This window comes from Zootoca vivipara, chromosome 2 (assembly GCF_965207765.1).
Source record: "Zootoca vivipara chromosome 2, rZooViv2.hap1.1, whole genome shotgun sequence".
Classification (NCBI taxonomy): domain Eukaryota; kingdom Metazoa; phylum Chordata; class Lepidosauria; order Squamata; family Lacertidae; genus Zootoca; species Zootoca vivipara.
In genome coordinates, this window is record NC_142584.1 from 98,521,807 (window position 1) to 98,547,471 (window position 25,665).

The 25,665-nt window shown below is 40.1% G+C and overlaps 1 protein-coding gene across 2 annotated transcripts in view; it reads right to left on the reverse strand.

Annotated features, from left to right (window-relative positions):
- Nucleotides 1-25,665, reverse strand: part of ATXN7 (ataxin 7) — a 90,381-nt gene that overhangs the window by 64,454 nt on the left and 262 nt on the right. The window contains exons 1-2 of one of the 2 annotated variants that reach the window (XM_035106747.3): nt 25,512-25,649; nt 11,719-11,811 (exon numbers count right to left, since the gene is read on the reverse strand). The gene's annotated coding sequence lies outside the window, so the exon portion shown is untranslated. Of the gene's footprint in view, nt 1-11,718; nt 11,812-25,511; nt 25,650-25,665 lie in introns of those variants that run through there. The other variant, XM_035106748.3, reaches the window with a different exon arrangement.

Consider the following 25,665-nt stretch of genomic DNA (forward strand, 5'->3'; position numbering starts at 1 on the left):
CACAGAATGCTGAGTGTTGGGGGGCAGGAAATGAAAGAGCCCACTTAACTTCTCCCCCCATATGAACCAACTCAGACTCTGCAATTATCATCTGAGGTCCTTCTTCGTGTCCCTCCCCCACTAGAAGTTCAGGGGATGGCAACACAAGGATGGGCCTTTTCTGTGGTGGGTCCCCATTTGTGAAATGCTCTCCCCAGGGAAGCTTGCCTGGCACCTTCATTATACACCTTTGGGTGCTGGGCGAAAATGTTTCTCTTCAACAAGGTGTTTGGCTGATTAACAGTCTATGGCTTTTTAAAATGTGTTTGTGGGAAGCGGGTTATTGGTTTCTTTTTGTTTTATTATGTATTTTGTATTGTTATTTTGTATTTTTCTGTTGTGAACTGCCCTGGGACCTTTGGATGAAAGGCGTATACAAATTTAATAAACAACAACATATTATGGAAACATTTTCTATGCAAGTAAGGAACATATTTCCCAATGCTGATGTTCATCTTGTTGCTTAGGTGAATACTGGTTGTTATACACGTCCCTTGGATTTGGTCTGCTTTTGGTCATAAATAAGAAAATGTGCCTAACATACTAAATAAACTGTATTCTTCTACAGCTCCGCCCCCAAATAAAATACTGGGTTGGATCCAGACTAACCATGAGTGGAATTCTGCTCATGGGACACTCCTGCAGGAAATGAGGCAGCAGGGGGAGCCTTCAACAAACAGCAGAGCACAGTTGTATATATCCCACCCTGAGTTCACAGCTGCCTGTTGCACAAACTATGTAAAACATCATTTGGAGACAAACTAGGGACAATTACATGGTCATGAACACGGCAGGGTACTTTCCTCTTACAACTCTAATATTTGCAGAATACCTTACCTTACCTGTAGCAAGAATGAAAAGGTGATAGACATAACTTAGAAAGGGACTCAAATAGTATTTAAAAGCCTAGTGTGCCTAAGTATCTATTAAAGACCACCTTTTCCCCCTAGCCTTTGACACTTGCAATGTATATTTTATGGTCCTGCCTTATTTTTGTGACTGTGAGTTGTTTTAAATTGCCTTTAGTTTTGTATTTTAAATTGCTGTGCTGTAACATGCCTTGAGACCTCAGGGATAAGGGCAGGTAATAAATGAATAACAACAACACTCTGCACCCTTGGACCACACAGACTTTCATTTCTTGTCAAAATTGAATAAAATATTATACTGGGTTGAAGACAAGTAACGTTCTCAGATACATGTACATAGGAATTGCACAAATGCAAGTGGCCAGCCTATTTCTGGCAACCTTTGCCCCTGGATGTCCAGTACAAGATGAGAGAACCCTTCACTTATCCAAAAGTTTTTGCATGTAGCAGAGAACTTGTGGGGGGCGCGGAGGCAGTGTCTTTTGCTTTATCAGAGATGGGAAAGCCAGACGTTTTGTTCCACTTTTCACCAGGCTTTTGCAACACTAAGAAACAGCAAGTCTCCACATCATTGCTTCAAAGTGTTTACAAAGCCTGGGGGGAAACCAACCCAGGCCCTCACTCAAATCCAGAAGACATGTGGGAGAATCAGTGGAAATCAGAATACCAAGGGCAGCCATCATTTTGGATCCTTAGGTAGAAAGTAAGTCCTTCCAGAATCTCATTTGTTTCTTAATGTGAACTGTAAAAGTGTAAGTAGACCATTTTGAGTCCCTGAGTAGGCTATAAATTTTAGATAAAATGCAATCAATCAAGAGGATGGGAGGGCTCAAGACAGCTACTACACCTCCTACTTTCAGAACTACAGCTGTAATAAACATATTTCACCTGTAAAGAATGACAAGCTCTCACATATTTTTGAACTTCCAGGTGAGGGTTATTTGCTGTGTCAAGGTATATAGCAGGACAGGCTTTCAGAATCTGCCAATCAGTCACAGGCCTGTTCATGAGGAAATGACGCCTTAAGACTTAATTATTAGAGCATAGCTATCTGCTCTTCTTTATCACAACTAATCAAAGTCATTAGAAAGGGCTTGTCCTCGTGAAAATGCCTGTGGAAATCCAGTGAGCAATTACTGCTCATATAAGTGCTCTGTGAAAATCAGATTTGAGAAACTAACAAGTTGTACATGTAATGCTGATAGAAATGTAACTAGGCATTTTTAGTGGAATGAAGGAAGTCAAAGTACTTCCATACTTGGACTCATGCTAAATGAAGTCTTTGGGTTGGGTTTTTTTTTGTTTTTTTGTCAATTAATGCTTAAGTAGAATTTTCAAGCCCTGTTGTGTCATAACACCATTCTTTGTTGTGAAAACGAGATGTAAGCAAAAGAGAAAAGAAAGCAAACATCAAAATAGACAGATGCGGCAAGTGTAACATAATGATTGCATTAGTTACTACAACATGAAATGAAACTAGCTTGTGCTCCATCATACCAAATCAACAGTTTTTTTTTGTTTTTTAAAAAGAGAAAAATTGTATCCTGGTTTTCTAGGCACATGTTAACTCAAGGAAGCTTGAAAGAGGTACAATAAAAACAAACAGCAATAGAATTAGGAGAGTAGGGCTGCAATCCTACACCCATTTACATCTAGAAGTAAATCCTACTGAACTCAGAAAGGCATCTGCTGGATTACACTGTGAATCAGTTGAGGCCCTAGGTAAAAATAAAAGTCCAATGGAATAATACTATTTTCAGAGTCCACTTGAGGCCCATTTAATCATTATTATTTGACTCTGCAACTGAAATATATAAGGAAAGGGGCCTTAAGATGGTGATTCTGAACTGATACCCCTGCCTGCCGCAATACTGTCCAGTTACTGCTCTATGGCTTATGTAGCATCATTACTACTAAAGCTGGTGTGTGTGTGTGTGTGTGTCCATGCATGTGTGAGAGATTGAGCGTGCGAGCATGCTTAAATTTGTTGTCCACTTCTGGCAGTTATTTTGCATGTTAAGATGTCACCTTAGGCTGGCTGGTAATATATTATTCTACTACTGAAACATTCTTTCAACATGCCATGAATCCATCAGTATTCCAGTAGAAAGAGAAGAGTGGCAGCAGAAAGATCAATTCATCACTTCAATGGACAAGATTAGGGACTGTCAAGTCAAACTAGGAATAATAAAGTCGGTTCAGAAACTGATTTTTCTTTTTCTTTTTGCGGGGTTGCTAGTGGGGAGCCAATTTCACATGTTATACTGTATAGTGCAAGAAAAAAGAAGTTAATGAAAGAGAGAATGGTTCTCTCTTAAATCAATCAAATTTTATTTTAAAAAGTTAGTTCTCTGATATAGTTTGGGGGGGGGTAGTAAAACAAATGGTAGAAAAATAAAGATTATAAATACACAGACAGCACCTGAGAAACCTACTTGTCAGATAGGGAATTTGAAATGCCTGCAAAGAACCGGTCGGGGAGGGGGTGTGCAATGTTCAGCAACTTGAAGAAAAAGCAATGTATGGAAACAGACCTGCCTGAGGAGAAGGGAAGGAGAACCAAAAGCATAACAGTATAGGCCTTCCCAATATCCTTTAAGGTTACATAGCAGGGGTGGGAAAACTGTGACCCCTCCAGATGTTGTTGGGTTACAACCTTTGTTATCTTTCATCACTAGTCATGAAGACTGAGGCTGATGGGAGCCGAAGTCCAACAACATTTGGAGGGCCACAGGTTCTTTATCCCCATTATAGTGCTATCTGGATATACACATGCTATCAATTCTTTTTTGTTTTGTTGAGAAGCTTCCCCAAAATGAAGGTGATTAAATTAGAAACCCAACGGAAGGAAGCACACCAACTTCTTGAATCAAATATGTCTGTCAGGAGTCCAAGTTTCTGTTTCAAAGAAAAATCTGAGAGAAGCTCCAGGAAGAAGGATCGCCTAGAGCTTTTAGTTCACTGTTTTTCATGACTCATTTACAAACTACTCTTTGCTCACTGTCATGACAATGGTGCAAAGTACATGAGTACAAATATTGGCTTCCTATTGTGGGCTACGGCTCCCGGTTAACAAATCTTGATACAAGCTACTGTACAAAAATATTTGGGGAGCAGAAATGTTCACACAAATGTATCTCTTAGACTAAGTTCAAGACTACAGCAATGCATTCTACATGACTATGCTTGAAAATTCAAGATTCAAATGAGTATTTGGGGATATATTTCACAAGCATTCCAAAGCTGGTACTGTATTTTCCACCTCTCCTTGTGGTATGAAATCATATAACAATTAAATTCACCATTCACAACACGTTAAGCCAAGAGAATGGTGTGTAAAAGTAGCTGATGTAATTCTATTTCTAAATCTAGGCAGGTATGTGAGCACACCTGCAGTATCAGTGCAGTACCTATATTCTAGTGCAGTACCTACATTCAAGACAACCCAGGAACTCCATTGAAATCATAACTAAAAGGTTGGGACAAACATTTAAATAAATAGAAAATAAGAAACTATTTCCTTCCCATGTCCCACAACAATCTCTTAAACATTCTTGGTGAGTAATTCTGCTACTGTAGAACTCTTTCTTACTTGAGGGCCTGAGTATATTCCATAAAGATTTGTTTGATCTCATCTAAATTGCCTTTTAAGAGGTACATTTAAGCTAACACTGGGGAGAAAGGGATACTTAATTATTTTGGTGGGGCTATCAGTTCTACCACTGTGTCAAATTCTAAGGCAATAATCTACTAAAGCTGCCACAAGTGTGGAAATAGCCAGGGAGCCTGTGAAGTTCCATCTCACAGCAGACAGAGAGCTCTAAAGAAGAACCTTAAGAAGTCAGGTTACTTAGATTTTGTTAAAATATTATGATCCACTTGAGGATTTGGGACAGTGTGGAATAAAAATCAAAAAATTAACTTCCAGAATAAAATAAAGGCATCCGAGATAAAAAGTGAAATCCTAACTCCCTGGCCAGGAACAGTGGGGTTGGAGCAGATTAGGAGATTGGGCACTGCATCTGAAGCTCTGTCCACTTGTGGTGGCCAGAGCAGAAGGCAGTGTTTTTTTATTTTGCTGCACCAACTCCAAGGTGGCACAGCTGAGGTATCCAAACCAGGTCCCTTGAAGAGGAACTGAGTGGCTTAGGATCCAATGGATACTGGGCAGGGGGTGTCCTGCCCCCAGGCACCCTGTTTTAGGGCCCTATACCAGCAACTGGTGGTTGCATGCAATCTGCTATGGTTTCTGCAACTGTTACTATATCCCAACCTGTTCTAGCAGCAACTATCAGGGGGTTAGGATTGGGATGAGGATTTTCCAGGCAAATTTGCATCAGAAAAGTTCTGGATACCCTAGAGCAGGCATCCCCAAACTTCAGCCCTCCAGATGTTTTGGACTACAATTCCCATCTTCCCTGACCACTGGTCTTGTTAGCTAGGGATCATGGGAGTTGTAGGCGAAAACATCTGGAGGGCCTCAGTTTGGGGATCCCTGCCCTAGAGAGTGATCTAATTTGGCATGTTTATTTTACCTGTATTTAGCAAACCAAGGTATAAAAGTGAGCCATGTTTTTTGCCCCAGTTCACCACAAGTATTTGACCCAAAATACTGGAAGTATTACTAGTATACTAGTGATGGAGGGCACTAGGAGAAGGGGACGACAGAGAACGAGATGGCTGGACAGTGTTCTTGAAGCTACGAACATGAGTTTGACCAAACTGCGGGAGGCAGTGGAAGACAGGAGTGCCTGGCGTGCTATGGTCCATGGGGTCACGAAGAGTCGGACACGACTAAACGACTAAACAACAACAACAACTGGAAGTATAAAATTGAAGCACACCTAATGTGATTTAAATGTTATTTTATGATATTTTTAATGTGAATACTGTAAAAGCAAAAGTGAAGACAACTGCTTGTACTTCATTCATGTAGTTTAAATTTCAAGGACGAAAATACCAAAGACACTGAAAGCTGTTAATACACTAATACATTTAGTGATCCAAAAAAGCTGACTCGCATACTCGTCAGAATAATCAATTGAAAAACATTAATTACAACTTTGAAACCATCAAGCCTCCCTAATATTATATTTGTAATTATCATCCATTCATTGCTACTAATAAACCTATGAAATGAAATGAAAAAATCTGCAGGGGGAAATTCTGTAGGAGAAAATTTTATGGCCCGCATCACTGGTGAGGATTGCTTTTTAAAACATTTTACCTGACTAATAAAACTATTGAAAATAGTTTTGGGGATTTAAAATTATTAAGCTAGAGGCCTATCCATGGAAAGCTGAATACATATAGGCAGCTCTGCCCCACTTTATAATGAATTGTAGGTGCAATAATAATAATAATAATAATAATAATAATAATAATAATTTATTATTTATACCCTGCCCATCTGGCTGGGTTTCCCCAGCCACTCTGGGTGGCTTCCAACAGAAAAATAAAACACAGTGATCTATTAAACATTAAAAGCCTCCCTAAACAGGGCTGCCTTCAGATGTCTTCTAAAAGTCTGGTAGTTGTTTTCTCTTTGACATCTGATGGGAGGGCGTTCCACAGGGCGGGCGCCACTACCGAGAAGGCCCCCTGTCTAGTTCCCTGCAACTTGGCTTCTCGCAATGAGGGAACCACCAGAAGGCCCTCGGTGCTGGACCTCAGTGTCCGGGCAGAATGATGGAGGTGGAGACGCTCCTTCAGGTATGCTGGACCAAGGCCATTTAGGGCTTTAAAGGTCAGCACCAACACTTTGAACTGTGCTCGGAAACGTACTGGGAGCCAATGTAGATATTTCAAGACCGGTGTTATGTGGTCTCGGCGGCCGCTCCCAGTCACCAGTCTAGCTGCCACATTCTGGATTAGTTGTAGATTCCGAGTCACCTTCAAAGGTAGCCCCACGTAGAGCGCATTGCAGTAGGCCAAGCGAGAGATAACTAGAGCATGCACCACTCTGGCAAGACAGTCCGCGGGCAGGTAGGGTCTCAGCCTGCGTACCAGATGGAGCTGATAGACAGCTGCCCTGGACACAGAATTGACCTGCGCCTCCATGGACAGCTGTGAGTCCAAAATGACTCCCAGGCTGCGCACCTGGTCCTTCAGGGGCACAGTTACCCCATTCAGGACCAGGGCCTCCTCCACACCTGCCCGCCTCCTGTCCCCCACAAACAGTACTTCTGTCTTGTCAGGATTCAACCTCAATCTGTTAGCCGCCATCCATCCTCCAATCGCCTCCAAAGTGCAAAGTTGTATTGGCATTAAAGAGACAAGACCAATCATTATTGTCAGGGGACCTCCCTACAGGGAGCCTCCCCCCATCATCCTGACCAGCACTTCGCCCAGCGATTTTAGCAGCAGCGGGTCAGGGGGAGGAAATGAGGATGGGAGCAGAGTGGAGGAGGCACGGCTCAGCGATGTATCAGAGCCCCTGCACCACTCCAGCCAACAAGTAGGAGAGGGAGCACAGCTGCTTCCGGCGCCCGAATTAAGGCACGTGCCCAAATGCAAGGTTAGAGAGCGGCGTTTCCGGGTGCCCAAGCTATTATGCTGGCCCCGGAGCAGAAGGGCGCCATTGCCGGATTCTGTGAGTGACTAGGAGGTCATGTTTTCAGCTATCTCTGCACTGTAAATATTATGTACAATAAAACTGTTAAAGACAGAACGGACCTGGGCATGTTTACTCGGGAGTAGCTGCAACAACCCCCTCCGACAATTATCTTAAAATACTTTATATGCAATGCATTTGGAGAGCAAGGCTGCCCTCATCTGCAAAATCCCCTTCCTCCAAAAATATACTGGAGCCAATTAAATCATCTCTTCCAATAAAATATTTTACTTGAACTAGGCCTGGGTAGTAGGAATTAAGCTGATATATAGATGAAGTTTTAATATTAAGTTGTCGATTTTATTTTATCTGGTTGGCCTTGCCATAAGATTTAAACATACTGTTATCTGCCCTAATTTTCTGGAATGAGGTTTATTACAAATCTAAAACAAGAACAAGAATAACGAGTTCAATGGGTAGCCTTTGGTGAGTCACTCTTTCTAAAGAATCTGCTCTTATCTACAAGACAGAAACAGAAGTGATTTACCTGCCAAAACAGAGCTTGGAAAAACTCATTCTAAATACCAACACTGCCAAAACTCTCCTAAATATAATACCCATAATTCTTTTCCTTCTTTAAGGGCGAAAGTTAAAATTCTTACAAATACTACAAGCTACAATAGCTATATGATGGCCATCCTGTTTCATTACTGATATTTTATTTCTATCTCATGAATCAGTGGTGGGGAACCTGTGGGTCTGGGGTTTCATTTGGAATTTCAAATCTTATGCAGAGCAGAAGCTGCTTAAATGATAGCAACTGAATAGTTTAGCACCTAGATAATATAAAACAAGAGAGCCTAACCCTTTGGCTCTCCAGATTCTGCTGGATAGCCTGCATGGCCACTGGTCAGGGATAATGTGAGTTGGAAGTCCAACAACATCTGAAGGATTACAGGTTAGGGACTCTTAATCTAAAATATTAACCCCCTCATCAAGCAGCCAGGGAAAAGAGGCTGGCAGCTGCATTTAAAGCTGAGGTGAGTCAGACCAACCCACCCACCCCAAAACCCTGGTACTACATTTATTAATCTATAATGGATGAGATTTCAACAATGCCATTACACTTTTCTCCACAACTGAAGCTATACATTTTGTAAGACACAATTGGATTCTGGCTTGTACTCACTAGCTATAGTTTAAAGAAACCACAGTTCACATCACAGACAACTGTGGTTAGTTTAAAAGCAGAAGGAAAAGCTTTTGATATCCTCACTTGGTGCATGATGGAAAAGGAGTAAGAAAGGGGGACAGGAGTGTGGGAGCCTGTCCCTTGGGAAGGCTCATTTATATAGTTAGAAACTTGTTTCTATAGTTAGAAACTGGTTTCTTGTTATTGCTGAACAGAGTTATTAAGTGAACTTTATTATATTGCCACTTCGTACAATTTCTCTACAAAACTTTGTATATGTATCTCCACACAGAAAACATGGAACATTCAACTGAGGTTGGTATTTATATGCTCCTACTTTTAAAGGAGAAGGGGACGAGAAGGGGACGACAGAGGACAAGATGGTTGGACAGTGTTCTCGAAGCTACGAACATGAGTTTGACCAAACTGCGGGAGGCAGTGCAAGACAGGAGTGCCTGGCGTGCTATGGTCCATGGGGTCACGAAGAGTCGGACACGACTAAACGACTAAACAACAACAACAACTTTTAAAGGAGCATATAAATCTTATATGCTCATTTTATAAAACTGCTCCTGATCCAACAATTCCAAAGTAGCTTTTTACCTGAGCTTCATGAAAATACATATTGTAAAGGGGTGGGGGTAGGTTGTAGTGTGACTAGCATTCTGCAATATTATCTTTTGTCATTTAAATGTGTTCAGCTACATAAAGCAACACCTTTAGGCTTTTGGTAGAACAGTCTATTTTTAAAAGCACATAAAGCTGGTTATCACAACAAAATTAACACAACTAAAATAAGCTAAGCTCTATACATCAAGACTCCAGTATTAGAAGTGTTGAATTCCATTTTATACAACTATCAAGCAAAAGCAAGAATATATAAATCAACAGAACTGAATATATTCTATAAAACTAAGAGAAATGCTTTAAGGAACGGTAACGTGATATTATCACAAGAAAAGCTTCGCATTACAATAAAATATTATGTTCTCCAATGTTACCCTCTAGTAGAGGAAACATACTCTATCACCTGAGGAAAGACATATTCCCTCCCTTGCTAATTAAACAAAGTGCTGATTTTGTTTAAATTTATGTAATATAACTCCCAGTGGTCAATGTGTAGCACATAATCCAGGTACAAATCTCTGCACATCTTTGGTCATTGCCTTTTAGTGTCACTGTCCCACTTGTAAAATGAAAATACAAGACATAAGTACCTTGCATAAAAGAAGAACACAATCACTTATAATATAGGAAGTTGTTTAAAAATATGAACAAATTTACATCCATGGGGCTGCAGAAATTAAGAGGCTCATACCCCAGTCCCATGCACCCAACACAGAACTGTGGGCCACTTCCCAGCTCCCACTAGCAACATCATAGCAGAGAGAAGTCCAGTCTAGGTCCAATCACAAACCAAAGATTGATCAGCTGCAGATAACTTGTTTCCCCACCTCCTACCAGAAAGGACACTCTGTCCAGTTGTCAGTTTTGCTTAGGAAGCATATTCTGGGCCCATTCTTCATTCAGGGCTGCTGTAATATTTGTATCTCTGTGTGGTGTGTGTGTTTTGTACTGTATAATAACACTAAATAGATATTTGTGGTTCAGATGAACAACACATACAGCTCATTGTGTTTTGTTTTGTTTTGGAGATGTAAATTGTGGTAAGTGCTTGTCTAGCCAATCATTTCTAATAAGTGATGGCAATGGTTTCCCTCTTAGGGTTAGCTCACACTAGCGGTGATCCTGCAAATTTAGGAGATATGTTATAGCTCATTTTTTCTTATAGGATGTCACAGTCTCAGTTCCTGGTGTCTCAAGGGTCAAGTGATATGAACAACCTATGCCTGAGATCCTTGACAGTCACAAGCAGACAGACAATCCTGGGATAGGTGGGCAAACAAACCTTCTATAAGCAAGCTTTCTATATTCCATATTCTATATTCTATATTCCAAGCATAATGAGGGAGAAGGTGAAGATGCCATTCACTACTGTACTTAAAGAAAAAAAGGGAGGGAGAAGCTATGACAAACACAAGCTGCTCAGCTGTGTTACAGAGAAATCTCAATTGCTATGAAGGTGTTTGCTGGGGGAAGTAATGCATTTAACCAGCAACATAAAATTGTAAAGCAAATGCTAGGATCCCAGAAACAGAGTTACATCTGTATTACTTGAAACCAAAGGGTTATGGTGCTGTTCTTATTTCTTTAAACACACATCCATACACATAAAAATTCTGAAAACACCAGCTGAACATGCCCAGTGCTGCTGCGAGAACCCAAATACTATATAATATAACAGAAATGTGATCCTTTTGTTCCTATAAGCACAGGGGGGTTAGAAGGTTGGCCATGGTATACCAGTGGACCACTGGATCACTTTCACAGAATGCTGGCTGGTTGCAAGTTTGCTAGGGATCTTGTAAACCATGCTAGAGAAGGAAAGTCTTGATCTGATTTATGGAACTGTTAAAAGATAAAGTATATACTCTTGCTTTGTTAATCTAAAACAACAACAACAACAACAAATGTTGGTGAAGCACAGAGGCCCTGGCATTCTTTTTAAAACAAACAAACAAAAAACTATAGACCAACCAAGATTGAAGTCAGTCTAGCTTCACTGTAACTTGGGGAGCCTTTGTTTAAATATTATTTGCTAGCACAGTCTTTCTCCCACAATTTACAAAATCCCGTTCTATGTTTTTCTTTGAACAGTATATATGTATCCAACCCCTTTAAAAATTAGAAAGGGGAGAACAGGTTTTCCCCCCTACACCAATACTCTCTATCGCCTTTGAGACTTGTAGAAGCACAACAGAGTGGGTGAAGTTGGTGTCATTGGTCACAATATATTATGTACAATCATAATACCTCTCTGTCACAAAACAATAATTTAACACCTAGCAGCTCTTAATATTATTGTGGCATTCCTAACAACTTTTGTGTCTGCCTTTTCAAATTCTTGCTGCCCTTTGTGTCTCAGTATCTCTTGCATCTGTAGTACCCAGACATAATAGTTGAGGAACATACTTCTATATATATAGGTTAGTAGGTCACAGTACCTTAAAAGTCTGGTAAAATTCAGGGTTGGGATATCAATTGATCATCATCTGCCTGGACTGTGGAAGTTTCCTCTTTCTTATATTTGATTAAATCTGCAATGAAACACATGGTAACAATCACTATTACAGTAATAAGATTTTGCCATCTTATCTTGCAGAAGCAAAAAACACTTAATTGAAATTACCCTAATCATTCTCTTCTATGCAGGCCACTTAATACTACTATTAATATTGTCTCAAGCTTATTTGAATAGAATTGCTTAAAGCTAAATTCTTATTACTGTAGTTTCTGCATTTGAATAATAGAATGAAGTCTTAAATGCAAACGGTTTAGATTTAAAAATTTTTTTGTAAGAACTAAACTAAGAAAATTTAGGTAAAGCTAACAGACAAAGGGAAAAGCTCTCTTAGTCCTGATTACAAGGGAAAAAAAATCATACCCAGATTGCTACAAACTTCAGCTGCTATCCAAACCTCAATTGCTTGGGAATCAATCCTGTTGAACTCAATAGGACTTACTTCTGAGTAGACATGGTTAGGATTGCCCTGTTAAGCAATTATTTTTCTTTGTGGAGAACTTTACTGTAGATGTATGTATGAAAGCATACTTTCTAGGAATGCTGCAATTTATGCTGACAGAATGCGAGCAAACTCCCAGAAGTAGCCCAACATATAGACAATACAGAAATCTTTAATTCATAGGCACAACATTTGAATGTCAACTGCTGACTTTCAGTATCCTTAATGCAACTATCTAAATGTCCTCTTAATGAACAACCTGTAGAACCAACTCTTTCGCAATAAAGTATGTTCAAAGCATTCACACTAGTGTTTGACTTCTCTATTTGATGTTTCTTTCTCTGCGTAATTACAGCACACAAGACTTTCAAAGTTCTTATTTCTGCCCCAACAGTCAATCACAGGCTATTGTCAATAGCAGATTCAGCTCCATCTGCAGCAATTTTCCTTTTAACTTCCGGATAATCTTCAAAAGTAGACAGAATATTTAATGAGATAATAAGATGTATTCACACATAGTAATTCTGCTCTTTATGTAACTCAGGTAGCGTTTTTTTTAAACACCAAAGCGGCAAAAATGTGTATGCTGATGTTGTAGCATTATCTCACTAAAATACTTCCATCATTTACTAATTTTCAAATAACTGAAGGCTTAGTTAGATAGATTGTATTAATATACATCAAGGATATATTATATGTAAAGAACTCTCTTCATATTATGCCCAACTTTGTATCCAAAGAAAGTTTGAATTGTTATGATATATTTTCTGTTAATCTTTATTTCCTTCTGGTCAAAAATTATTATGATTAATAATTTTGAAAGGTTTCACAGAAGAGATGGGTAAGTCAATCAGTAAGAACACATTCTAATGCTTTCCCCATAAAATGCCCAAGATTATTTACAAACTACTGACAAAAACATAAATAAACCAAAATGTAAAACACATTAATCTGTATCTGAGGGAAGGAGCACATGGATATTAAAATATGCCAAAGCTATTGTTAAGCCTACATGTGCCAGAAAGCTCATTTTTCAATAGTTATGGCTACCATAAACAGAATGTTGAAATGAGTTCCCTAATGTTTCACTACTGTAAATGACTGTAAGTTTATCTGTACAATTTTTGATTTACTATCCAAAAACAGAATAGGAAAATCTGACTAATAATTTATGTGCCACACCACTAACCTTAAAGAGGAGATTTGTTCATTTACAGGTACAACGCACATCGCTATTCTCAATGTAAACAAAAGACAGCGGCATGCACCCCAGGCTAAGGATGTCAGCATTTTTCAAACACCTTTCTGACTGTTCCATTTTATGGTGATGCAATCTGACCTACATTTTCAGTGGCCAAAGAGAGACGGAGATACAAAGGGAGGTGGAGATGGCAAGCTGAAAGGGGGGTAGCGAGTGAGAGACTGAGATTCTTTACCCACCAATCCACTAACTGGGGTTTTAATTGGCAGTACAAAGGGCCTAAAAAAGCAGCTGCAGAGATTAAAACTATTTCAAGGGTAACTATACTGTGCTTAGAATACAAAAACTAAAGGAGGTAGGAAGCACAGAGTAAGCAATGGATTTTTGATCTAGTGACAAAATTTACCATCCTCATTACGCAGAGTGGAATGCTATCCTAGAAGGAATGCTGAAATATAGATGGCAGAGACAAGCAGCATTACAGTATTTTCAACCAGAGGACTCATCAGAAGTGATATCTAGCCTATTTTGACACTTACTAGCATTAATATATTATTATTATTATTATTATTATTATTATTATTATTATTATTATTATTTATTGAATTTATATACCGCCCTATACCCAGAGGTCTCAGGGTGGTTAACAGAATAAAATCAAAATATAAAACCACAAAATATGTAATCAAAATAAAAACAATAACACCCCCCCCCCGAAAAAAACCCACATTTTAAAAGGGCATAGGATGTCAATCAAATCAATCAAAGGCCTGGTTAAAAAGGAATGTTTTTGCCTGACAACTAAAGGTGTATAATGAAGGTGCCAGGCGAACTTCCCTGGGGAGCGCATTCCACAGACAGGGAGCCACCCTCCGGACCTCTTGAGGAGGAGGCACACAAAGAAGGGCCTCAGAAGATGATCTCAGGGTCCGGGTAGGTTCATATGGAAAGAGGCAGTCCTTGAGGTATTGTGGTCCTGAGCTTTTGACACCATCGACCATAGCATCGTTCTGGACTGTCTAGAGGGGTTGGGAGCTGGGGGCACTGTTATACAGTGGTTCCGCTCCTTCCTCCTGGGCCGTGTTCAGAAAGTGGTGGTGGGGGGATGAGTGTTCAGACCCCTGGGCTCTCACTTGTGGGGTGCCTCAGGGTTCTGTCCTCTCCCCCATGCTTTTTAACATCTACATGCAGCCGCTGGGAGAGATCATCAGGGGGTTTGGGCTGGGTGTTCATCAGTATGCGGATGATACCCAGCTCTACCTTTCTTTCAAATCAGAACCAGTGAAGGCAGTGAAGGTCTTGTGTGAGTGTCTGGAGGCGGTTGGAGGATGGATGGCGGCTAACAGATTGAGGTTTTTTCGGGCAGTCACTCCAGAAGGATGCCATGGTCGATGGTATCAAAAGCTAAATGCTATAATTACATTAGTGATACCATACCCTTCAACATTCTTCATGAAAATAGGGACATTCTATTGCTTTTCATGCAGAATGGAGACCTCTTAGTTGCATGAAAATATTGTTTTATGTACTACAGAGGTATATGTACATGCATACATACACCCCTACATAAAGCCTTTATACTGATGTTCCATCAATAATGATGTTCCATTGCTGTCCAGGAATTGCTCCAATAGAACTGAAAAGTATATCTCAGCTATTTATTATATGCTAGGTCTTCAACTGCACCAGCTGTAACAAAACATGTCTCTCCCATATTGGTCCCTACACTCACAACAGGCACTGCAACCTTCCAACAGTTTGACTTTACCCCCAAAGGCACACTCCTCCATTGTCTCCCATGCCAGCAACAGCATCACACAAAGAGTTCTACATGCAAACTTTGAACATAACAGTAGTACAAATGAGCTTATGGGAGAGGGCATAAAAACAAACTACTTCAAAATATTTTTTGCAGTTGTGATATACAAACCACTTATTCTGTAGTAGCCAGGAAATAATTTCATTTGCCTAGATAGAAGCAGTTCCTTGTGCACACGGGAGTATCACTACGTTCACATGGCAAACAGGCAATGATTATTAAATTACTTAAGAGTGAAGCTCCACATACACAAAGTGATTTATACAGCCTATTTCTCAAGCAACACACAACAAAACGGAAACCTGCTGCGGAGGGTAGAGAGGGCAGCAAGGAGAGGAAAAGAGGCTTCTCCTCTCCTCCCACGTTGCTTTGGTTTCTGGGAAGAAAAGAAGAAAGCCATCTCCTGTACTCTGTACCATAGCTGCCTGCTGAAGGAGAAATTAGAACTAATAGTGCATGCAATAGAACTATGTGTACTTCAAGTTTGGTTTTTTAAATAAATAAATAAATAAATAATGTATGCCAAGCTCGAACTGAATTGTTCACTGTATAGAATGACAAAATATCAAAATATATTTGCCTCATGTATTTGCTTATATGCAATAATTTACTTGTCTTCTATTCACTGAGTGGGGCAGAGAGGTAAACATAATGGCAAAGCACTCTGTAAAACAGAAATGCAAAAACTATCTGCAGTATTTCCACACCAGTTTCAACTAATATTTATTTTTCATTTAAAATATTTATATACTATTCTTCAGCAAAGTTTCCAGGACTGTTTACAAAAATGTTGGTGGCAGGCGAAATCCCTAAGGAAGGAATTCCCTTGGCAGGCCTACACATTAGCAAGGCTCTCTATGTGGTTGCCATTCACCTTATAAATACAATCGCAGCATTTGCCATAAGCTTCCTTCTTCTTGCTTCCTCCTCTATTATATGAACTGACTCATAACACTGTAGTTCAGAGAATGAGCTGTAATAAATTAAGAAGTCCCCAATTCGAATCTCAACTTATCCATGAACTGTCCAAACTACTATTTTGGCCTGCCATGCACAATATGGGGATAACAGTACTGGTTTGATTTGCAGGAATTACAAAAAATAAAATTTTAAAAAATGTGAAGGGCTATGAACATCCATAAGTCCTGCACAGGCCAATATTGGCACTAGGTATCCTTGGGCACCTACTGCAAACCCACTGGGGCTCGCTCAACATTGGCTGATGTTTTGAGAGTTAACTTTATTGAATATTACTTTATTTGATATTATTTGTTCCATTTTAAAGTTATGTTTTATTATGACTTCCTGTATTGGATCAGATTATTATAAGGTGTGTGTTCTTTGTTGTATATTTTGTTGCTGTAAACCACCTTGTGCATAGTAATATAGAAAGGCGGTATACAAATTAAAAGTGAAATGAAACATACAGTATTGCTTACAATCTTGTTCCTTGAAACACATTTATTCCCATAGAGTGGTACCTCTGGTTACGAATGCTTCTGGTTACAAACGCTTCAGGTTACGAGCTCCGCTAACCCGGAAGTACTGTAGCTGCTCCTGGTTGCAAACTTTGCCCCAGGATGCGAACAAAAATTGCACGCCGGAGGCGCACGCGCAGCGGGAGGCCTCATTAGTGAAAGCGAGCCTCAGGATAAGAACAGTTTCAGTTTAAGAACGGACCTCTGGAACGAATTAAGTTCATAACCAGAGGTACCACTGTATACATTTCTTTTTTAAAAAATGCATGGCAGTTAAACCTCTGAGTTTCTCAAAAAAAAACAACAAACCTTGCAAGTGGCTTTAATTTTAGAGGGCAACAAGAAACTATATGAGGACAGGATATCTATGAGAAAAGGAATTGCTTAGGAACAACTTCTACGAATCTTTTTGGGGGAGGGCAGATTAACTGTCCTCCACTACTCTTGCTGACCCCACCATAGCAACAGGTAAAAAAATTGCCTCTACCATATACCTGCCATATTGGATGTATGTGTAATATAGCATTTTATATAATACAACAAACAAACGATGTTGATTTCCCTGTAAATAAACTTTTGATTCTGTGACATTAAGAATCCTTCAAAAGAAAGAGAAACTGAAAGAGCCCATATTTTCAAGACACTGCATGATTTCATAAGCAAAGGAGTTATTTGTATATCCTTCCTCTTTCAAACAATGATTAACTTCGATAGTTTCACTTTCCAGTCTTTTAAACTGAAACTCTGACAACCCTTACAAAACATTATAAACTTGCTGAAAAAAATCACTTCACCTATCTATATATGTCAGTATTTTAAAAATAGCCTTTTGATTAATATTACTGGATAATGAAATACTGAAATACTGTTTTGAGGACAAGCGTAAAAGGAATTTGCCCTGTAAACGCCATTGAAAGTCTATACAGCTGAGATATATACACTCCTGCTGAAATCACTGATGATGCTGGATGAGGAAGAGGGAGGGGCATTAATTACAGAGGAAGACAAAACACTTGTAATGTATCAAGCATGAGGGAAAACTGAGTAAACTTGAATGTGTTGCCTTCAAATTAAATTGGGGGGGGGATGAATGGGAAATCTGTTATTCCCCCCCCCCCCATGAATACCTAACAGAAAAGTTTCTAATCATTGGAATATGTACTAGCCAAAATAAATATTAAACAGAAGTCTCACTTATCGACAGCAGAATCCTATACATTTCTACTCAGAAGTAAGCCAAACCACATTCAACAGGACTTACAAGTAACTGTGCATGGGGGATTGCATCCTGGTTTACGTGATAAATCTGCATTTTCTGATTTCCTGATATTTTTAAGCACACATAAAACCAATGACTCTAATGGCACTTCCTTGATATAGTTACTCTGAAATCAAGACAGCAACTTCTTTGTAAACCTCTTGGCCTAAGCTACCTCACAAGGTTGTTGTGGGCTTTAAATGAGAAGGTGGAGATCCATGTTCATCACCACCTTGGAGAAAAAGGTGGGATATCATGCAATAAATATATATATGGTGTCAAAAGAATATTATTACCTGAATACTGTTCTATGGTTAAAAAAATGACTTTGTGCCATGTAGGCTACTTTTGGTTATGGATGGTAGAGAGCAGGAATGGAAATCTATTTCATGAAGCCATTCAGCCATATTTAGGGCTGAACTTAAAATAAGATCTCCTGTAACACAGGGGACAACTAACAGCACTCCTCCAGATTATCTCAGTGGTCTTTCAGGTATCCTAGACCCAAGTTGTTCAGGGCATTGTATGTCAACACAAGAACTTTGAACCAGGCCTGAAAACATCATAGCAACCAGTGCAGATGTTTCAACAGAGGTGTGACATACTGTCAAATCATCTGTTCCCATCAGCAGTATAACATCTGCATTCTGCAGCAGCTGGAGCTTCTGGACTAGACTCAAGGACAGCCCCACAAAGAGCACATTGCAGTAATCCAGTCCAGAGGTTACCAATGTATGGACTGCAGTGGCCAAGTTATGCTGCTCCAGATATGGCCAAAGTTGGCAAACCAGAGAAAGCTAGTAAAAAGACACTCCTCGCCACAGAGGTCACTTGGGCCTCTAATGACAAAGATATATCCAAGAGTACCCCCAAGCTGCGTACCTGCTCCTCTTAAGGGAGTGCGACAACCTCCAGAACTGGCAACTGGCCAGTCTTCCAAAGATGGAAACCACCTATCAACAGAAACTCCACCTACCCAGGATTGAAATTTAGTTTACTGGCCATCATCCAGTCCACCACTGCATGAAGACACTTGTATAAAGCTTGCACAGCATCTCCTTATTCGGATGTCATGGAGAAGCTGAGCTTATGTTTAGTCCATCCATAGAGAAAGACAATGATTAAACTGAATATTCCTCCTATCTAGAAGAGTGAAACTTTCCTCACAAGAGTATAATATGATGAGACACTAAACAAGCTTGTGTCATTCTAGGACAGTCAGTTCCTCAGGATGAGACCCAAACCTAATTTCTGAAACACACTTGACAGTGGAGATATTGCAGCATGACACACCTTGTTATGCTCTAAGAGAACAATAAAGGAGCGCTTCATAAATAGCACTAAAATAATTACAGGGTTTACCTTATTTTTTATTTTTAAAAAATGTTAAAGCAGGCACAGAAGATCCTAATTGCTGCAGGTACAATTCATAAAGGATTGCTGCTGTGCGAGAGCTCCTCTGATTTCACAAGGCTTGCACATGAAGCAACTGAGAATGTACAACTGTAATTCTCACCACGGCAACAATTGAAACTAAAATTCTCATTGTTACAGCCTATTAATTTAAGTAAACTTTCAGCTCGTGTGGTTGGGGACCAAAATGAGACCACAATATTTATGTGAAACATTTATTAGGCATCATATGACCAAAGGAGACGCTCCTGCAGCCTCTCAGCACGTACTCTGGGCTAACCTGCCAGTGAAGAACCTAGTTATCAAAATAAAAAGACAGAAAGAGACACCATGTGGTAGAGCAGCTATCCTTTGAACTTTCTTCCTCTGCAGTTACCTGACAGTTGTCTCAAGATCAACCATCTAGTATTGTCACTAAAATCCCATGTATAATCAACCCTCCTTTCCCTGCAAGGTAAATATTTGGGCCCCACTTAGTGGCAAGGGACAAGGGAGGGAGAAGCAGAATCAGTTGAACATACTTAATGGAGGTCTGACAGATAAAAAGAGGAAACTTGCCAAGCAAAACAAATCATTTTCAAACAAATTACCAGAGGTTGAACACAGGCAGTGGCAAATTCCATTTCAAGTAAAGGTTGCCCTGAGACATAAAACAGTTAGGGAAAAACCTAGCAGCACGATGAAGCTTCTCCCACCAGCTACTGCAAGTTAATATGTCCATCTTCAGGATGAGGATCTGTGTTCCTGTCTAACTCACAAATGAGTGTTCTGAAAAGTATGAACAGTTGCCCAGGAAGAACAACATTTAACAAGTTAACAAAGCAATCTGAAGCATGCCTGCTCAGAAACACCTATGAGTTCAAGGGGTTTTATTCTCAGGTTAAGTGTATATAGAAAAGTGCAGCTTACTACCAAGGAATCTTGAAACAGAAAAATTACAAGGACAGATGACACACTGAATATTTCTATGTAGGGTTTTCAATTAGGATACAACATTCTAGTTGAGGTTATCATTTTGATTTTGCTTAGTTATTTCCCCTCTACATCTATTACTTTAATCTCTGCTTCTCCAGTTACAAGGATATCAGGGAACAAGGCTGGGGAAGACCTCCATCTATGACTCTGGGGAGTCAGTACTAGCTTGAGTGCGTTGTAGAGGTACATGAATCAATGGTGTGACTCAGATTAATGCAACTTCATTATGTACACAGTGGGCTAAATTTCCAAAGTGAGAACTAGAACTTAAGCCTGCTCAGAAGTCACACACAAAGATTGGGAAGGCCTACCACAACTAATATGTTGGGAATAATGTACCGTAGTTACTATGTACTGAAATATGTGTCGTTCTTACATCTCATATTCCTGAAACTCAAAACGGTTTCCATGGTTTAAACTGGGGTGATCCCTGGCTCAAAATAAACACTTTATAACAACCTGACTACCATTAGCAGTTCATCTCTAATTACCTCATTTGAGGTGATATGATCGTGTCCTATCAGAGAGAGGGTCTTATAGGCGGTGACATCTCAATGCTAGAATTCTGCCCCCACTTGGCATAAAATCAGATTTATTTTAGATGACAGGTAAAAACTTTTGGTTGATGATGTTTCCCCAGGCTTTTAAGGGTTTTGAGATTGGTTTTGGCTCCTGCTCAGTATTTGCCACTGTTAACAATGTTTTAATGATACTATTCTTATTTGCTATTATATTTTTGATATTTTAATTATTCTATTTTGTTGGGATTTCAAAGGCAGTTATTACAAAATGCAGTGGGTGGGTGGGTGTTTGTAGTGGGGACATATTAAAAGAATGATTACAGAACTGAAATCCAAAATACATATTTATTTTTCTTGCCTGCCTAACCACTTACATGTATCAGTGTTAATCATTTGTTAATCACTTACAAGGGAGAAGAAGGATAAATGTTTGATAAAAGCTTTCACAGCTTAAAGACTGTTCATAACGTGCCACAAGCAACTGAGAATTTACAAGCATGAATGACTACATCAAGTATTGGCAGGTAATACACCAGAAATATGATTACTCATTTAGGGGCTGTCCCTTCTCCAAATGTCGCCCCAGCTATCTTTGTGCATCTTTGTGATTAACACTGGCTAAGAATGGCACTGAAAGTAGGAAGAATTCACAGTTAAGACTAAGGAACTCCTCAACTGCTTTGCAATTATATCTCCCCCTCTGCATTAGTATTTTCCCTGCAATCATTTATGCAGAATATGCATTTCCTTTAGTGCTTCTATTAGGGTTTCCTACTTTTTTTCTAGGCTGGTGCAGAAAAACAAAAAAAAATTCAAAAGCATGGAAATGCACCTCACCTGTGGAATTTTTTGCCTATTATACAACAACACTGTCACAGGTAGAGCGGAAGGCTGACAATCTAAGCCAGTACCATCCTGAATCACATAATGCTCAACCTATCTAATTTAGACATGGTGGGAACTAGAGGCAGTATCTGCTATCCAAAATATATTAAGTAGCCCACATCATGCCGATAATGCACTACACAATTGGAGTGTTCAAGGTACACCACACCAGAGGTGTCTATAAGGGCAAATAATGAGCTTAATAAAACCAATACAGCTCACTTAAGCAAACCAGTTGTTCCACATCTCACAGGAAGAAGAAAATATTCAGTGTTACCAGCTAAGAGTCAATACAATCCTTAATCTCTTGCAACAAAAAACAACACAGATATACTCTTCCGAAAATTGTTACAAATCAGGATGGCTAGGCTTCCAGGAAAGATAAGGTTGCATTTTGCCATGCTCCCAGTTTGTAGTCAAGATGAAATGGCAATTCCTGTATCAAGCAGGAGTTGAACTAGAGAACCTAAAAGGTCCCCTCCAACCCTATGATTCTAATCTGTATTAGCAAGCATAAATATTGAATCAGATGGTGCTTGATAAGAAGTAAATTTGTAGATGGGGACTTTGGGTCTTAACCCTGAAAGTTTAATGCGCAGCAGCCCTAACTGAAGTAAACAGGACTCTGTGAAGTAAATTGCTTAAGGGTCTCTGCAGTAATCAATAGGAATATTGCCACTTCAGATTAACATTGTTTATATACACCAAAGCAAACTGTTTGTAATATAATCTATCCTTCCAAGTTTTCATATTGTCACCTCTCAAAAGAAGGGCATACTGTATACAAGACTACAGATTATTTTGGGGGTTAGGATGCACTTTCCCTCTGAACAATTTGCTAAAAGCTGAAACCCTAAAATATAGGCCCAACACTACTGAGCTCTCTTTGTCCTAATGAGACCTGCAAATTAAGAAGCAGTTTTACATTTGCAGCTTAGAACATACTTGTGATGGCTAGTAAAATTTCAATGAGCACAAGGGCATATAAAATCGACCAAACCACTGGACTAATCTTGTAAAACATTTCCTGTTTCTATCAGAGGTTATCTTCAAGTTCAAAATGAATCCCTAAGCCAGTTCACATTCAAAGCAGGACAAATTGGAAACTATTGCACCTTAATGTTCTTCAGATCATTGTTCAGAACATTGTAAATCATTTATTGATATTGTCAAAATAAAATAAAGGCCCTGCAAAGGAAAACAAATATTCTGAATATGTGAGAAATGGATTAATGCATTTTAAAATGTAAGGAAGAAACTGAGAAATGGAATTACTGAAAAAGAAGATGAAACATGCTGGCCAGACATTCAAACATTTAAGACATGTTTTGCCTGAAAAAATAAATAAATCCCATATGGTACAGCTCATGATTTCTCCAATATCAAAGCCAGTGGTTCTATAGGCCTACAGCTTTCACTAACATCACTGCAGTTTTCAGGGTCTGTCCTCCTACTGACTACAGCACCCTACAGTGCTTCTGTAGCTTCACTACTCTTTTAATTTCTTTTTTCTTTCCATACATTACCATAACTCACTCTCTCTCCTCCACATTCTCACCTCTAAACCACAGCAGGAGCTTTGACTGGGTCCAGAGGCAGTTGATCTGAAGAACAGGGAGACCAATAAGAACACAACTAAAACAAAATATACCTCTGTTTCTTTTCCTTACACCTCTCAGCATGAACACCATTCCTCATTCCACTGTCAGCAGCTGATACTTAAATTGTCGGGAAAACAGTAAGCGAAGTCCTGAAGACCGATATAAATATGAAAGCAGCTATGCTTACACCAAGTCACTCTTCTTCCAAATTCACAAGAGAATTTACTGCTACAGTTCGTGTTGTGGATTAGCCACTAACCATGTGTAATCAGATAGCCAAAACTGAACATCTGACAACCATGGTTCTGTGTCTGACAGTTCATGTTTGGTATTTGCCCAAAATCTGAATACTGTACAGAATAGTGAATTTTGGAATCCAGCCGTACTTCAGACTGCTTTCAGCTTAAGAACACAACCAATGAAAGAGGACTGTATTCAATGGAGTGAGTTAAAGATATCCTGCCACTGAGCTATCTTGTCAGTTTGACATCCTCCGACTTCCCTCAGGACAACAAACAAGAGGAAGAATAATGGTCAAATACGCTCCTATTGTTTGAATTTACCAATAGTATGGCACTGTTGCTCCTCAGTTGTTACAGAGTGGTAATAGGAGCTTGGCCAAGCATTATGATCTATCAACGTGTACCATGACGGCAACAGAATCAAATGTAGCAAACATGCACAAGGGAAGTAGAAAAGAAAAACTGCAATAGTGATGTATCAAACAACAATGCCAAAAGCCAAGACTATAACATGAGCAAATACCAAATCTACTGTATGGCTTCACAAATGGATCAGGGCAAGAGAAATTCCTATCAAAGGAGCTCAGAATGACATACTTATCACTGTTGGAAGAATGTCAAAGAGAGCAGAAACAACTACTTTAGTACTGTAATAGCAAAAATCATTAGCTGAGATTCCTGCATTGTAGGGGGATGGACTAGTTGACCCTTGGAGTCCCTTCCAACTCTACAATTACATCAAAATCCAATGACAAAAAGAATTTAAGTGGAGCTTGTGATAGTAATTTCAGATAAAGCAATGGGAAATAAATGGTTTCTCCAAAATATTTGCAGATCTAAGAAGCATGAAATCAAGAAAGTCAACTGTGCTAACAAAGGCCACAATAACAATGATGCAAAACATTTCAGAAGCAATAATAAGCAAAACAGATGCCACAACAATTATGAGCTGGAAAGGAAAATGTCATAAACACCAGCAAAAGGAGTAATGAGTATGGACGGGCTTCTTGTATGGTAATGAGATAAATGGCAAGGATGGCAAAAAAGGCAAGTACAAAAGGAATGGTGGCAACATCAAGCATTCTTAACATATATACCATTCTGGTAGTGGTGATTCTCCAATAGCTTAAAGAGAAATAGAAGAGTTGTCAAACCTGACCTAGATATGGGAAATATGAAAGTGAAAGAAACAAGGGAAGCAACTGCAATGATAGCGCCACAAGGAAAGTTGTGATGGCACAGACAAGCTGATGAAGTGATGAGGGGGAAGGCAAAAGAAGCTGTGGTAACAGCGGCAAAGAAGATGGCGGTACTATGGGAAAACCCAATGGAACGGTATCACTAACGGATATATGGCAGCAATTCTTATACAGCAGCTGTGACAGTATCAACGGCGGACTGTAAAACCAGCATGGCGATAATGGGGTCGGCGGAGGACGCTAGAGAAGAGGAGACAGTAAGCAAGGGAGATGGCAACGAGACTGTCCAAAGAAGCCATGACGCCACGGCGCAACAGTGCAGGGCATTTCGGTGGAGATGGCAGCATGACACCTGTCCTGGCGGCGACAGCGACAGCACAGTGGCGACAACGGAGGCCAGATCTAGTGAGGCTGTGGAAGGTGAAAAGGGGGGCAACGCAGGGGGGCAGCGGGTGTCATGAAGGAGACACAGGTGACGACGGCCTGAGGCCTTTGGTGGCGCTGAGGGTGCTACGCCCATAGAGCGGGCTGGACGGTTGTGGTGGCATCACTGTGGTGGCTGTGCAAAGGTCACCAAAGGTTACGTGGCTGGTGGCCAACAACCAGGCCACAACCCTGGGCAGCGTGGCTGAGGGGTGGAGCCCCATCCCCTCGCCCACCCCGCCGCCTGCCTCGCCCTCACCTGGCGGGGAAGCAGCCCTCCTGAGGTGCTGCTGGAGGCCGGGGCCCGCGGGGCGGGGGCTCCTCCGCCGCTGCTGCCGCCCGCGCTCGGCTGCCCGCCCGTGCCAGGCCTGCTCGCTCGCTCACTCGGTTCTGGCCGGCCGGCCCAGCCACCG